A 14820-nucleotide genomic window follows, 5' to 3' on the forward strand; every position below is an offset into this window, starting at 1 on the left:
CTCTCTCTCTCTCTCTTTTTCTCCCCCCCCCCACAAATTTCATTTCGCATACACATATGTATACACACTAGCTTGAAGAAAAGAATAACAACAAAAACAAGAGAAAAAAAAAGCGACCCAGGAGCGAACACCTTCCTGGCAGCGATCGTCCGCTGGCAAAGATAGTAGCCAGGTTCGGTTCTTGCCCCCAAGCGACCGCGGGCTGAGAGCGCCGCCGCCGCCAGCTGGAGGAGAGCGATGCGGGGGCCCGAGCGGCAGCTCGAACAGTAATGTGGATTTACAGTCATTTCCCGCAGGAACCAGCAAAGACGCCCGAAGTCCAGGGCACTTTCAGCACCGAGCGGAGCTGAGCACCTGGCGAGGAGGCGGGGGACCGCACCTGAGGACACCACTGAAACTTGCGCCTGGACTCGGTAGGTCCTTTTCTTCTGGATCTTACTTCCTTCCCTCTTTATCCTGCCTATCTTCCACCCCAAGGACTCCCGGCGAAGTTCCCCTCTAGGATGCGGTTGCGGATGGTGACTTCTGGTCGGGAGAAGCTGGTTGCGCCGGTTCTGGGACTCCTGATGGAAGAAACAGAGCCTATGCAACCTTTTCACCAGATCTAGTTTTGCCCCAGGGATCTGGACCACTAAGGAGAGAAGGGAGGTTGGCCTTGTTGTCAGTTCAAGCTTCCAACAGGCCCTAGGGACACTGTCCTTCCAAGGTTTGGTGGGTTTCCCAGGTGGCACTTTTGTCAATCAACTCCTTCAGTACTGTTAAGAGGGCTGCTAGCCTCCGCTTTTGCGCAGACCAAGGCACTCTAACAAGTGGACCAAGATGCTTGGAGTGGCAGGTGGGAAGGGTCTATCCAAAAAGAAAGGAGACGATCACCTCCTGCATTCTTTCCACCTGGAGCATCCACCAGGGTTCTGCCACTCTGGGTCACCTCCTACCATCTCTGTAGGAGAAGATACCCAGGGGCAAGAATGCACTATAAAACCTGTTTGCTTCTGAATTGGTATTCCAACCTCACTCAGGGAGTTCGAGTTCTAGGGGATTGCCAGGACCCTCATTGAGGCCCCACCCAATGTGTCTTCTTACACCCCAATCTGTGTCAAAGGAAATAATCATTACTGGGCACTGAGTGCTTCAATAGCCGTCGGTGTTGGCTTTAACTATGCGCTCATCTGTGCGGGATTGTGTGTTTTTGCGTTTCTTACTGAAAACGTGGTGTCTGGAATCCAGCCACGGCTAGTACATCTGCCGAGAGCCAAGCACCCGCTAGGCATGCCTGGGGAAATGTAACCTCAGCTTCTCCCATTCCAGGAACAGGCGTGTTGCCAATTCAGTTTTAAGATGCTTTGCCTAGAGGTGCGGAAGGCAGTCCTAATGCTACTTGGTGAGTGGATGAGCTCGCAGTCAGTAACCTATTTAAACATTTCTGCAAACTGGGTGCAGCTGATGTTTACAATTGCAGAGACGGCCGATCTCACTCCACTAGTGGATGTCCTCTCCACGTCCGTTTCACCACTGGGAGAGTAGGGGCGGGGGCCTGAGCTGGCTTGTAGCTAGTACTTGCCATAGGCAGCTTTGGGTTTAGCAGATCTGCTTCACTGCTACTGGAGATATGCTAATATAGTAGAAAAACTCTACCCCTTCGGTACAAAGCAATTGTTCAGAATATGCCTCAAAGTTCACAGGCTTTTCTGAGCACAATAACCCAGTTGTGTATTTATAGTGGTCCAAAGAAACATGAAGAGAAGTTCTCTGTGTCACAGAAGAAAAATTAGATGTCATTTGAATGTAGAGACCAAAAGGAAATGAAATGCCCCAGTGAACTTTAATAGGTATCATTAGATAAACATTTAATTGATCGTATTTGCGGTAAGGATTGCAGGCAGTTTCCTTGAATTTGAGATTGTTGTTCTATGATTATAATTAGCAAGCCAAGTACTCTGCACTGAAAGCATCAATTGCTACTTTAGTCTGTTTCATGAAGACATTGCAAATGTCTGCTCTATTGTATCTTAGGCTGAAAGAAAACCACTACCTCTCTTCCTCCTCTCAAATCTTCTGACCTGTAGCAGAGGGTACTGGAACAGTGACAAGCAACAGTACAACCTAAAAGGGGAAAGCTCCTTTTAAATGAAAAGACTATCCACAGCTTTAAGTTCCACTCAGTAATTATTCTGCACTTGTTTACTTGCCTACCCCTGTACTGCACATCTCCAAATATCTGGGGTGGGGTGCAGAAGGCTTCATATGACCTCTAAAGTAGGTACTGGAATATTAAAATCCAAGTTTTGACATTTTTATCCCAATTTTTAAGACTTTTTCAATGTTCTATAAAAGAATTTACCATTGCAAAGTTCTTAAAGGATAGTTAAAAGGTTTCAGGTATGCTACAATAAGGTTGCAAACTTTTGATACAAATAAAATAAAGTCATGATGTGCATTTGCAAAGGGGTTCTGGTCATTTATAAAATGAGCCCATGATCTAGATGTTAATTAAAACTTTGCAGGTTGTCCAACATAATTTTAAAAATCAGGTGTCTCTGCAAAACAACTACATAAAGGAATACTTAACAGTTTCATAATGACAATAACAAAATTCACTCTCTAGAACAATGACAAAAATTAGGGATAAACACTTGGGATTAGATGATATGGTATTTGCTTTTATATCTAAGATTCAGTTATGGATTAAGAATAGGTAGGCATATCATTTGATAATTATAGAGAGAGGCGTAAAAGAAAGCATTGTTTTGCAGAATCATGGTGCTGTAATGATTGTTAACTGAGTGTCCAAATATTCAACATATAGGTGTATTAAAAAGGAAAATCATAGTGTATGGAATTATCAGCTCCCTCAACAACCCAATTCAAAGTTTGGATGTTCTAAAAGTCTCAGTGTTTGAGTTCAGCTATCATATGTGTAAATAGCATTGACATACTCACAGCTTCCTTTATGATCATTGTGTCTTTCTTCAGCCCTTTATATGGTTTCTTGATGAAAGAGAACTATATAGCAGTCACATTTATTCTGTATGATACTATCTTAAATGATGAAACTGAAAATTATTATTTGATGTTGCTTTTGAAAATAAAAGCCTATTGGAAATTTATTTTCTGTGACAATCTTAAAATCCTTGTGAGAAATTTTAGTGACAATTAACATAACAAAATATTTTTTTACATTCTACATTGGAGATATGCTTTCAGAATTCATGAGGGAAATTTTAGTGACAATTAACAAAAGAATCTTTTTCATATTCTACTTTGGAGATAGGTGTTTAGAATTTATGTAATATTTTCATGAAGTTCGCTTTTGCTGAAAGTCTGTCAGCTTCAGATTTAAGTAAAGCTATTAAGTCTTCAGTGTACATTATGATTGATCAATTCCCTAAGGTTTCCTAAACATGTTAATCTATTAGTTATGAATATATTTACTTATGTATGACTTGAGGTCAAGGTAAGACTGGTACTTTGAGTACCTGACTCAAAGATAGTTCTTTTTAATTAAAATATTTTATCACACTGTTGATAGTTGTTTCCTACTCGCGTGCACTCGCTTGTTCATGTGCGCGCGCGTGCCCGCGCACACACACACACACACACACACACACACACACACTCTCTCTCTTCCGTGGAAGGAATCTTGTGTGAACATCATTGGACATAAAACACAAAGGCTAATTTGATTAAAGTGTTTTATGTGTATGTGTGTGTATTTCTTAATTTTCTGTCAATTTTAAACCTGAACAATCATTTGTGACTACTTTACAAAGCTTCTCATCATTTATTATGCGGAAGGAAATCAGAACTGGATTACTAGGACAACTACAGGCAGATGAAATGATAAAATCTATTACATCATGAAGAATTTTACAATTCTGATTACCGGCATATATTCATAACTTTGAAAGTGAATGCTATTATAAAAATTAAAAGAATTCAAATTTCAGAATTGCTCACATAAATAATAACTGATTTCAGTTACCTGCAGATTCTACTAGACTAGATTATTTTATTTAATGGAGGTTGAAATTTTTTCCTACCTTAAGAAAATATCCTTCTACCTAATATAATACTTAGCTATTATTGGTAAAATTAAATTAATGCATGACTCACATGCCTTAATGTGTTATTCATATTTCTTTTGTTTCTTTTTTTCTGTTGATTCCTGTTAAAGCGGCAGAAAGTAAATACCAATCTGCGCCATGCAGTTAGAGCAGGTGAATGCTATTAAAGGCTGTGCACAGTTTTTGATTATTGTGAACAATATGGATGGTTCAACTACAGCTGTTTCTTTAGTAACAGTGTTCTCTTATGCAGTTTATATTATGTATAGTGATATTGTAGTTTTATACACATGATGTGGTATAGTTCAAAAAAGACAAAGATATTGCTTACATTTAAAACTCATGGAAAATAGGACAAAAAAATTGAAATATGGTGGTATAAACTGAAAATTATTACAAAACATTTATGTTAATTTATCTGTGAATATTGTCACATACAATTTGAGTAAACTAGTTTTACTTAGTGATAGCAAACAAATTTACGGATGATGACCATCACTGATATTTTAAAAATACTAACATTCAAGAAAATTTAAAACTATTAAATTCTCATGTAATTTCAATACTTATTTCTAGACCTGAAAGTATAATCTTGGATAGTTTACAACTTTAAAAAATATTCTGAATTGAACTTCCTGTCCAAGAACCTACTTTTGGTAAACAATAGCATATGGTAAAATGTGCATATATGCCAAATAACCACTACCTCCCGGATGATGTTTTTAATGTGATGTAATGATTCTGAAATATTGGATTTTCCTCTACTACCCTAATCTAGCTGTAAGAGTGAAGTTAATTAGAAAATCAACACATCAATATGTGTTTGGAATCTTTTTCCGAATTAATGATCATCTTTGTAAAGCTGTTTTTATGGAGCCTTCTTATTTTTGTTTCTCTCAGGTCTGCAACACAATTAATATGTTTTCTGGATATTTATGATTTTATCTGGGTCTCTGTGTAAGACCCAAATGTGTGCAAGCAACATTCCAACAGCTAAGAGTTTGGGACAATTTAAACTAACCTCTGGTTGACTGAAACAATGTTTTACTCAGTGTCTGAATGTTTTGGAGTCATTTAACATGTTGATGACTATCAATGCCTTTGTAGAAAAAGAAAATAAGTAAAACTAAAAATTATGTATAAATTATCTTCAACACTTGAATTTCTATGAGACACATAATAAACCAAATTTCATCCTAGAGCCTTCCATGAATTATATGAGATACCACTGACATTCCCAAACTATTACAAGATCAAAAGTAAACCAACTGGCCTTTACAAGAAGCCAGAAAATGCAAAACTTTTTAAATCTGCAATTCTTTACCTCTCGCCCCCAGAGATTTATCAGTTTCAAAGTTAATAGGTTTGATATGTTAGCGTCTCATGATTTCCTATCCCTCATTTCCCAATAGTCTTTCTACTGCCAAGAAAACTAGATGGGACAGACAGCTGGGAGTTACACATTTAGGGCCGGAACTTCTTTTTTAATTTTAAGTTAGCTTGTTGGTCCCTGAAATAAACTGTAAAGGTTGTAGAATTGAACTTATCAGAAATAAGTGATTAAGCAGGACAAAATATCAGCCATTTTTCTTAAGATTTTACTTGCAAACCTCTTCTATACCTATATTCAAGCAGTTTTAAAAAATAGTCACAGAAATAGAGGTTTGATTTGACATTCTTATTGGTATTTATGTAATCTACAAAACATTTTTGTTCTATTAGAACATACACGTCTGTAAAATAGTTTTGTAATAGCTATTACATTGAAAAATATGGTTTTTTCTAATTATGATTCTGTAGACTTTGAAGAACCCTATTTAGTGATCACAGTAAACTAAATACAAGTGGTGTTTGAATTTTTGGGTACAAATGGTTAGTTTTCCTTTTAAAATAGAAATACAATTCTGTTAAAATATCTATAATCTATTTTTCTTTTTATTAGAGAACAAATGTATTTGAATGCGTTTATTTGAAATTCAGAAAGGAGTCATTTTACCCATCACTATAAAGCATACTGAATGTTTTAATTTTAATTAACTGTCACTTGATAAGTAGTCGACAATGAGGAAATTGCCTTTTAATGTTTCTCATATTTTGTTGTAACAATTTTGTGGCTGATTACAACTTATAAAATTGAATTTTGGAATCATAGTCTCTAATATGAGCTAAACTGAAGCCTATGCTGTCTTTTGCAATGCCTGCTGTAGGTTCTGTAAATCGAATGGATTTTCTTATGAAATATTGTTTCAAACTAAATTTTTTTATATTATGGCTAATAAAAAGCAGTTTTTTTTCAGTGAGGATTGTTGTAATGAAAAAAGAAATGTTTGGTTGTCTTATAAGGGTCGGAAGATTTTTATGTTTTAAATGCAGCTATTTAAAATGCAAATATCCTAGACAGAATTATGAATGATAGATTAGGACATTTATTTAATGTTTTAGAAAAGCAATTGTTTGCATTTCTCTCTCACAGACAATATTGGGAATATCAGTTTACTATTGCTGAATTTTGAATTGTATGTATTTTATTAGCTGTTTTGTTGATGTTTGCTTGTTTGAGCTATAGCTGTATAATTACAAAAACAAAAATTAGGTCATTTGTCACTGATGAACTTGCAGAGTACCTAACACCTGAATCTATTAGATCCTGTTGGTTTCCTCTAAACTTTATGTAAATACTTGACATTTGGTGGAATAATGAAATAATCAGTATATTAGCTGTATGACTCATAATATCTGATCAGTCGTTCTTTGTTGTATGCTCAGGTTTAAAGGAGTTATAGCTTTCATTTCTATTTTCAAAATATGATATACTTACTATTCAATTGTTTTCCTATTTAGGTGAAATATATTATAAATATTTACTGTGCTGGTGCAGATATAGTCACTCTCAGTAGAATTCAAATATGGTTATATTCAAGGAAGTCCATTTTTATTTTTTTGGAATTAGTTTAGTGTTTTTAGCTGCCTATATGAAATGAAGATTTGTATATTGGCCAAAAGAAAAGTAAATGATTCTCCATTTGCATACTTCAGGGAAAATCTTATTACTGACTAAGGTCAAAGAGAAAAATTCCCAGTTGCATGGTTTTGCATAATTGGTGGATCTTAAGTGTGTCTATTTCATCGAATGTCTCTATCTGGTTTAGACACCTGTCAAAGAGAAGGTGCCAGATTAGGTGGACAATTGGTTTATTAGATATCACCATCCCTGAATCCCAGCTGCATGCAGAAATTTAAAGAAATCTCTTCAGTTGTTCAGCTAAAATAGAAAAAAAATGATACTACAGATGGGCCATCTCAATAATCCAGATTTTTTTCAGGTACATTTAAAATTAAATGTCCTAAGAGATGATTAATTCAGGAAAGTTATTGATAATGAACTCATCTTATGCTACACATCGTTTGCACCCATGATGATGCCTTATTAAAGGTGTCTTAATCTTGCTAATTACCACCTGTGTTTAAATATAGAGGTGTATAAATATACTACAACCACACAGTTGCTGGAAGCATTCTAAACCTGAAATTTTGCCTCTATTCCTAGCTAACTTAGTTCCTAACAACAAAATGTTTCTGATCAACATTTTCAATTTATAGTCTGTGCATTATGTTCCCTACTTTTAATGCTAATGATTTCCTTTTCTAAAGCTGTTTTGCTTAATTGCAAACGTTTGAAAGATATTGATGTGAGATCTGCTCAGTTAAGTAGCCCCAAAATGTGTGTGTTGATGTGTAAGGATGAAATTGTTTTCTGTGGAGAGTATTTATTAAATATATGTACGTTTTCACACCAACTTTGAGAGCATTGTGTACAGAAATGTATCTCCTCTGTTTGCTTATTGTACAGTTTTAATGAATATGCTTCTGTGACTGAGCCTCATTGCATCTGTAAAGATGTAAGCAACATAGGACAATGGCACAATTGCTAAGCAAGTCAAGTAAAGAAATTCATTTTGAGAAGATTGTTTTAATTTTACTAATGAGATCTAGTGAACTTAAAAATGAGAGCTATGCAGTTGAGTAAAAGTTGGATGACACACAAATTCTCTGGACTCATAGTTTTTTCTTTGTAAATGTATTTATGCTTATATTATGTACACATGTGTGCATACATATAAGCCATACATGAAAGTCAGAAGACCAAGTACAATAGTCAGTTTTCTACTTCTACCATGTGGTTACTGGAAATTGAACTAAGATTGAGCATGATGACAAATGCCTTTACCGTTTAGCCATTTTACCAGCCCTCGATTTGTATTTTTATGGAAGGTTTACTTTGAGCTACTTCAATATAGATATTATTTTTATTTCTCGTGTTTTGTGTAATAAAATCTCAACATTTAAATTTGGTTTGGAATTCATGAAGTATTAACACAAGTTGCTTTTTATTGGTTTTTTTTGTCATTTTCTCCTATTTGAGATATTGCCTTGACAACTTGTGAAAGTGATGTAATTTCAATATAAACAATTAGAATGCAATGCAAGGGCAATATTTTAATGGTTAATTTATCACAAAGTGGGAAATATTCACAATGTATTTTGTAAAATACAACATAGTTTTAAAAATGTATAAAATATAATGAAAGAACACTGATCTCACACACTCAGTAAAATACTTGGTTGCAGTATTTGGTTGCTGAAGAAGCATAACAATATAATCAATATTTACACAGAATTTAGGAACAATAGGTACACTTTCATGCATTTTCTCTAAATGCACTTTACATGTCATGTGGTGGCTTTTCTTTCAACAAACTCTTCAATTTTTTGTAGATTTTGTCATACATCAAAAAACCCACTTTTCATGAATAAAGCTTTTTGTCTGATCATTTTTTCATATATTTGAAAATCTTTTGCAAATACTTCTGTTGACCTCACTATAAAATTCATTCAAAAAACTTATCTATGGAAGACAAACATATACGCATAATATGATTTTGTAAGGGATTCTCCAAGAGAAATAATTAGAAATTTCTGGAAGCTCAAACATGATAAACCTTTATCAAAAATGTATTGCTTATATTAATCCTGTTGTAGATTTTTCTAAATTTATTAGTGTGAAATAAGTGTGTGGGTGCCCATTCCGGGCCCTAAAGGGTGTCAGATACCCTGGAACCGAGGTATGAGTGGTCGTTAGGTGCCTAATAAAGATGCTGGAAACTATAATTCGGCCCTCTAGAGGAGCAACATATGTTAATAATTGCTAAGCCATCTTTCCAGTATCCTTAAATTAATTCTTAATGGGTACCCCTGAATATTTTAGTTAGAGAATAGGACTCACATTCTACATGTCATAAGGACAGTGAAAAGGGTACAAATTAAATTAGGCACAGAGAATACCTATCAAGAACTAAAGTGTTTCTTATGCAGATCTGGAGATCAGGGATCGAACATAATATTTCATTTTGTGTGCCTGAATGTACCTGATATGCAGACAGTATTTACTACTTAAGTACTGAATGGAAGAATTTTCCTGCATAGAATGTTATTCCAGAAAATGGCAATGTTTCTGATGTTTCTTTAAACCCAGGAAATTTGTTATATTTAAATATATGAAACCTACCCTGAGACTCGTTATAAGGTTCACAAAAGAAAAAATTGTTTGAATGGATAATGAGGTCAGGTTTGGAATTATTTAATGTGCAATAGCATAAAGACATCCAGATGGAGTTAGATTTTTCAATGATACAAACTGAATAATTGATTATCAGTTCTGAAGGTATATATTTGGGAGCCATCAGTCAATCAATGCAGTCACTAAACTTACAAGAATGGATAGTTAGGATCTCTTACAGACTGTAAAGAAAATACAAAGAAAATATGACATTTGCAAAAACACTGCATTTAGGAAGTTAGAGATGTAAGAGGAAATATTCCGTAAGTAGTTATGATAAGAGTTGAATTAGGGGAAAAACCAAATAATAAAATAAAAGCTAAAGACAAAGGATCTTGTAACGCCACTAGGAAATAGGCATCAAAAGTATAATTCATAGGGGAAAATACGAATGCAAATAAGTGTTGTTTAAAAAACTTCAATTTCAATAATCAAAAGAAATTCTATTAAGTAGGTATGAAATTTCAGTTATGCAAAGTGAATAATTTCTAACTATCTTCTGTAGATTATGACCATCAGTGCTAGAAACAATACAGAAAATATATATGAGGAATTTTTGATAAGATAGAGTAATTGTGAAAGTCCTAATTCTTAGATTTATACTGGCAAGTAAAAGCTATAATCAAGCCAATTGACAAATGGTTAACTCAGTTGATTCCACCTGCAAACTCTATCATTTAACCTGAGTTATTTTTCACCCCACTAATCATTAACATCCTAGACTACACTATAATTGTTTTTTAATTGGGACTAGGTAATAATATTCACAAAGATTATTATATTTATTATTGCCCCCTCTATGTTTTTTTACACAGAAGCCAGTATGATTTTAAAATTTCATTAACATCCATGCTTTGTCTCATTCAGGCCTGTTAGTCAGAGCAATAAAACTTGTCACATACAAAATATAATTTAAAGATTGAAGGAAAAATTAAGGCCTACAAGACTCTACCTGATTTGGGTATCGGACTACATACTGTATTTCCTATCCAACCTTGGTAAATCTTTGTATGCACTTTGACTTTTGTTTTGCTGCTTAAACATACTATGATTTTTGTCATCCAGGACCTTTGTGCATAGATTTTGTTATGTTTGTTTGAAATAATTTTTCCAGATTCCTATAGGTGTAACTTCTCATTTTATTCACATGTTTAAAGAATTATTATTTCATCATAGCTACCTAGTCTATCTTTTGCATTGATTTCTATTGCACTCCTTCATTATCCTCTCCCCTTTTCCATTTCTATTTTCTTCCATGTTAGCTAGAATTACTCGGCATCATACTGTGTTTTTCTGTATACATTATCACCTTCTTTAGCATATAGGCTCCATGAGGCCATTAGCTACTTGCCTTTTGTTCAGCACTACATCCATATAATCTAGAAATGTGCCCAACAAGTAGTAAGTGCTTAGTAAATATCAGTTTAATAAGCAAAGAGATAATAAAAATCTGGTAGAATTTTAATTGGTAGAGGTTTTACAGTTTTCATCAAAACCATTAAGAATTTTGTACCTAGTGGCTATTCTTGTAGATTAGTGGTGGAGCATTTGTCTACCATATGTAAGACCGACCCTGTGTTCTACCACTAGTACTGCAAAATAACATTTTATTTTTCATTTGTCAGAGTAACTCTACTTTTGAGAATTTGTTCTAAGGAAATCACATGAAATATAAAAGAAAATTTATTTGCAAAGGTTTTTTTCACCAAATTTTTTAGAGGGTAGAACAAATCTTCAACAAGGGGATTGCTAAATTATTTATGATATATTAAGAAAATACAATATTTTATTATTACTAAAGATTATGTTTACAAATATTTTATGTAAAAGGAAAATTTATATATTTTACTGGCAATGAACAAAGTTAGATAAGAAACTATATGTACTCAATATACATGCAAAAAAGATTGAAAATCATTGTGCAAAATTATTAAAAACAAAAAGAACTGTGTTTGGAAGAGGTGGATAGGGATGGTATATTTTATTTTTCTTTTCTATGCTTTTAGATGTTCTATAATAGATTATCTATCTTTCATTATCAGAGTATATGCACAAGAGAAAGCGGAAACACAAAGCACAAAATAATTATTGATACATTGCAGTAAGGTGTAGATGAGAGATTAGAATAAACCATTTTTGAGTGGTGAAGCTAGAGGGAGAAAAATAAATCAGATAGAACGGTTCTCTGACTGTTCTGAGGTCCACAGGCAAGTGGAATTATTGAAAGCCACTAATGCAATTTAGTCTTCATTCATTAGAGAGTCAGGGAGGTCTGAGTTTATCCTGTCAGTATTTGAAGAGGATGTTAATGGAAGATTAGGCAAGTTAAGACTTCTTCATATTGCTGTGAAAAGCACTAGCAATTTGCTTCATGTAAAATAGAAGTGATTACTCACTATATTTCTTCATGTCATGTAGTAAAAACAATTAAGTAAAGTTAGACTACAGATTACTTGGCAATTCAGCCACAGTCACCTCTAATGGAAAAGAAGAAAAATAGCATTGACAAATTTTGGCAGGTCTCATCATTAGAAGTACCCATATTGCCAGAAAGAAAAGAAGCTGCAGCCAATAATGTAAACCTCAAAGTTCGTAGGCCCAGAGGAGAAAAGTGACAGTACAGAGTGGAGCAGCATTAATTGTCTAGGGGATCATTGTAATAGGGAAACTATTTCTGTTATTAACATAATTATTTTCTACAAGGTCTTTGAGTAAATGCTTCATTAGAAAAATATCATTTGGGTATTCAAAGCATGGGAAGCAACACAGAGAGATAAAGTCATGCCTAAAAGAAAGTATAGTGACTTACATGCAACCTAAGGCCCTTGAAAAGAGAAATGGTGTTAATATAGCTGCTACAGCTAAAATAAGTAATTGAATAATTATTTAAAAGAAATAAAATTGACCATTTTATTAATTTAATAGAAATTATACTTTTGAAATCCATTGAAGATAGAAATTCTACACATATATATCCATATTTCATATATACATATCTATATTCATTATTTTTTTGCTTTTTTGAGACAAGGTTTCTCTGTAGCTTTGGAGTCTGTCCTGAAACTAGCTCTTGTAGACCAGGCTGGCTGTGAACGCACACAGATCCGCCTGCCTCTGCCTCCCGAGTACTGGGATTTTCTTTTTCGAGACAGAGTTTCTCTGTGGTTTTGGAGCCTGTCCTGGAACTAGCTCTTGTAGACCAGGCTGGTCTCGAACTCACAGAGATCCGCCTGCCTCTGCCTCCCAAGTGCTGGGATTAAAGGCGTGCGCCACCACCGCCCGGCTACCGAGTACTGGGATTAAAGGCATGCACCACCACTACTCAACTTCTGTATTCATATTTTATATTAACATTTTGAATGAAGCTTTAATGTCTCATACGCTTACCATCAATTCACTTATGATTTTCCAATCATAGCTGGCAATTATTTAGAGATACTAAGCTACTTCTTTAGCTACTTCGTTATGAAGGCAGTAGAATATTATTCTTTCACAGAATCAAATAAGAGGTACTAGCAGTTCTGAAGAGTGGACTAGATGGTCTTTTAATGAGCTATCTAGATTTGGAACCAGGGCTTGGCTGTCAATATGAAGCCCATTCCTAAAGCATAAGTCAGTTATATGAGCTGTCCTTTTAATTTTGTATTAATTAACCAATTAAACAAGTTTTCCAGCCTGATCACAGTTTCCCCTCCCTCCCTACTTTCCTCCCAGTCTCTTTCTTTAATCTACTCAGCCACTCTCTCTCCCTACGCTTCACAAAAGTGTAGGCCTTCCAAGTATATCAATCTGCCATGAGATATCAAGTAGCAGAAAGACTAGGCACCTTGTAGCCTATTAAAGCTAGATGAAGCAAGCCAGCAGGAGGAAAAGGCACCGAGAGCAGACAACAGAGTCAATACAGCCCCACAGCCAGGAGTGTGGACTGTCTCTCTCATGTTTATAGCTTCTGCTATTTTGCCTCTGGTATACATTATTTGTCTCATTCAAAAGACAATATGCTCAAGCATTCCAACTTCTTTTTGTTAAGTGACAGTTCTCACACAAAGTCATTCAACAGTTTCTTCTGTTTGGAAATGAACTCTTGGGTGAGATAAGAGAGTTGTAAAAGGTAAGGGAAGTGGAACATGTTGGAGGCTGGTAAGCAATGTCAAGTAACATGGGGTATGTGACATAGATCAACCTATACACTGGCCTTCTATAATCTTAAATGGGGCTATACACTTCTAAAGGCTGAAGCAGGAAAGCAATTCAGAAGTGAGCAGAGAAGAGCTATATCTTTTTAAAGCCAGTTTGCTTCCCATTTCTCTGTGTACCTCACCAAGCCAAAATGCTACATATAGGACAGTTTATTTTTTAAAGTACATTTTTTTGCTAACTTCCTTGCAGAATCAGCTTTATGGATATGAAGCCAATTTCTACAGACTTGCTCTGCTGTGTGCAACAGAAGAGACACGAATAATCTTTATAGTCTAGAAGTCAGTACTTTCTGAAGTGTCTTCCTCTGAAAGGTTCTAACTTTGCACTATTATGGAACTAGATCAACACTTGAGCAGAACTATGTCTTTTTTGAGCAGCATTAACAGTGTTGAAAAATGCACATCAAGCAATTAGATTGCAACTAATCAAGAGCACTACTTCAGTCTATTGTGAAAGATTTATATATAGTACATTGGGCATGGAAATCATTAGTAATAAGATCATACTCATTACAATGTCATTTTAGTGATTTCTTTGTCAGGTGACAATGATGTTATTGGCATACATTTCTTTTAAAAATGCATTTAAATATTGTCTTTTATCTTGATACATTCAACACTTTTTAGAAGACTTGTTCTCACTTTTGAGAATTTCCTCCAAATGTAAAAGTATTAGATTTGGGAATTAGATGATTGATAAATTGGTGCCAAAAGATTAATTGAATATCAGTCATAAAATATCAAAATGTTAAAGTTTAAAGTTGACATTTTCTTTTTCTTCTGCTTTGTTTCACAATACTACCTTTCTATAGTGGAATTTTTTTAAATTTTATTTATTTATTAAGGATTTCTGCCTCCTCCCCGCCACCGCCTCCCATTTCCCTCCCCCTCCTCCAATCAAGTTCCCCTCCCTCATCAGCTCAAAGAGCAATCAGGGTTC

The 14820-nt window shown here is 34.7% G+C and overlaps 1 protein-coding gene across 2 annotated transcripts in view; it reads left to right on the forward strand.

The window, feature by feature from the left end:
• The first annotated feature begins 52 nt into the window (after positions 1-52).
• Positions 53-14820, forward strand: part of Tenm1 (teneurin transmembrane protein 1) — an 825611-nt gene continuing 810843 nt past the window's right edge. For both annotated transcript variants that reach the window (XM_026784949.1, XM_013350458.2), the window contains exon 1: positions 53-413. The gene's annotated coding sequence lies outside the window, so the exon portion shown is untranslated. The remainder of the gene's footprint in view (positions 414-14820) is intronic.

This window comes from Microtus ochrogaster, chromosome X (genome assembly GCF_000317375.1).
Source record: "Microtus ochrogaster isolate Prairie Vole_2 chromosome X, MicOch1.0, whole genome shotgun sequence".
NCBI classification, from domain to species: domain Eukaryota; kingdom Metazoa; phylum Chordata; class Mammalia; order Rodentia; family Cricetidae; genus Microtus; species Microtus ochrogaster.